The sequence below is a fragment of the Erinaceus europaeus genome, chromosome 3 (genome assembly GCF_950295315.1).
Source record: "Erinaceus europaeus chromosome 3, mEriEur2.1, whole genome shotgun sequence".
Lineage (NCBI taxonomy): Eukaryota > Metazoa > Chordata > Mammalia > Eulipotyphla > Erinaceidae > Erinaceus > Erinaceus europaeus.
This window is the reverse complement of record NC_080164.1, coordinates 155,638,832-155,641,358: the sequence shown is the minus strand read 5'-3', so window position 1 is coordinate 155,641,358 and position 2,527 is coordinate 155,638,832. Positions and strand designations below refer to the sequence as shown.

The 2,527-nt window shown below is 41.2% G+C and overlaps 1 pseudogene; it reads right to left on the bottom strand.

Annotated features, from left to right (window-relative positions):
* Nucleotides 1-301: 301 nt before the first annotated feature.
* On the bottom strand, nucleotides 302-1,365 carry LOC103113271 (synaptosomal-associated protein 23-like; annotated as a pseudogene).
* Nucleotides 1,366-2,527: the final 1,162 nt, after the last annotated feature.

Here is a 2,527-nt window from a genome sequence, read left to right as displayed (position 1 = left end):
ACCCACTAGGGAGAGAGGCAGGCTGGGAGTATGGATCAACCAGTCAACACCCATGTTCAGCAGGGAAGCAATTACAGAAGCCAGATCTTCCACCTTCTGCATCCCACCTTGGGTCCAAACTCCCAGAGGGTTAAAGAATAGGAAAGCTATCAGGGGAGGGGATGGGATATGGAGTTCTGGTGGTGGGAATTGTGTGGAGTTGTACCCCTCTTGTCAGTGCTTTGTCAGTGTTTCCTTTTTATAAATAAATAATAATAATAATAACATGGTGTTGGGGCTACTATACCTTCATTATCTTCTTCATTATCTCCTGATTAGAGGTGTATAAAACCAAATTTTCAAACTCTGAAAAGGTTATGACTTTGAAGGAAGAACTAGAGAACTGAATAAATGATAAAGTACAGCACTGGTTTTAGCTGTCAATGAATTTCTTTGCTCTGGCATTAGTAATGTTAATACTATCTTAGTTGGTGTTGGCCTTTTCTGTGATTCGTTTGATTTGTTGATTTTGAGCATCAATCTCATTGCCCATGTCCAGGGCCATGTTTTTCAGATTTCCTAGCATACTGCCCACTTGAGTCAGGTTCTCTTCCATTTCATCTGTTCTTGCGTCATTAGTAGTACGTTTTATGTACCCACCAGTTGCTCCTGTGCTTGCTTACTGTGGCGTGGCCATCTCACTTGGCCTAGCTGATTAGATACTGCACTGCCCAGAGGGCTCTATCCACCATCTCCCTATGTAGTCTTATAGGCTTTACCAGACTCAAAGTTCTTTGTCCTATTACATGAGCAGACACAAGAGCCACAGCACTGGTTGAGTTCTGTGATAGTCTTCTCTGCCTCTCTCATGTCTTTATTTGGTCCATGCCTTCTTTTTCTTTTTTTAAAGATTTTAAAAAAATATTTATTTATTTCCCTTTTTTGTTGCCCTTGTTGTTCTTTTATTGTTGTAGTTATTGATGTTGTCGTTGTTGGATAGGACAGAAAGAAATGGAGAGAGGAAGGGAAGACAGAGAGGGGGAGAGAAAGAGAGACACCTGCAGACTTGCTTCACCACCTGTCAAGCAACTCCCTTGCTGGTGGGGAGCTGGGGATTCAAACCAGCATCCTTATGCCAGTCCTTGTGCTTTGCGCCATCTGCGCTTAACCCGCTGCACTACCGCCTAACTCCCAGTCCATGCTTTCTTCTATGTGGTTTAGTTGTTCTCCTTGTTCATTAAGCATAGTGATAGTCTTGATTCCTGCATCCTGAGACTCAATGTCTAAGCCAAGGATTCTCTTTGTACTTTCCATAGACTCATTAGTAAAGTCAGTAGCCCTCAGTTGAATTTCTTCTGATGACAAATCATTCATGATGAATTAAAGATCTTGATAAGCACAGGAGTGTAAATATATGGCCAGTTCCAGCCACTCCTCTCAGGAAGCCACGGCTCAGACACCCTCTGGCAAATACTATTATCCACCCTTGGAATCACCCTATATGACAGGTCCTTGTTCACATTTTATAGATGAGGAAACTTAGTACCATACAACTAAAAAGTGGCCAAAAACTAAATTAAACATCTTTCTGGTGGTTTCCAAATCAAGGTCTTTCCGCAGTCCCCACCTTGAGAAGCAAAGGATTCCAGGGTAGGGGTAGATAGCATAATGGTTATGCAAAGAGACTCTCATGCCTGTGGCTCCAAAGTCCCAGGTTCAATCCCCTGTACCACCATCAGCCAGAGCTGAGCAGTGCTCTGGTTAAAAAAAAGAAGCAAAGGATTCCAAAATTGCAGTACAATTATATTTTGAGTGAATTGTATTTATGAGTATATGATTATGTATGTATTCCTTTCTTATGATGAGCTCAGCCAAGCCCCAAATTAAAAAAAAAGGGGGGGGGAGTTGTTCAATTTCAGAATTGCTCAGGAAAATGAACTGTTCTTTGGTTCTAAAACAAAAAATTCTTCCTACGGGGTTAAAGAATAGGAAAGGTATCAGGGGAGGAAATGTGACACGGAGCTCTGGTAGTGGGAATTGTACCCCTCTTATCCTATGGTCTTGTCAGTGTTTCTATTTTAGAAATAAATACATTTAAAAAATGCTTCTTTTTGCCACCTTTTTATGAACTAGGCTGCTATATTCAGGGTTTAGAACTTCGTCAAGTGATTCTGGTGACTAGTGTGTGATTAGTGTAATTGAAAATACTTCCTCGCTATCCTCTGACCATGTTGTCTGAGCATTCACAATGTGATGGTGCAAACAAAGCACCAAGAGCAGTGCACTTGCTCCAGACTTGAAATGTCATGGAGGCTTTAAAGAAGACCTAGCAGCCAGTGTGATATGATCTGCTTATTATTTAGTAGATTTCTGCACAATATCAGAGACCAAGCAGGAGAAACGAAAATCACCATTAAAGGAAAGTTACACAATTGGGTGTAGATTAATTTGCTCTGGGACACACTCTTCCAGATTTTAAGCTTATTAATGTGGGAAAGCTTGCTTTGAGTTGCATAACACATGCTTTGAATAATGCCGAGTCTTCAGG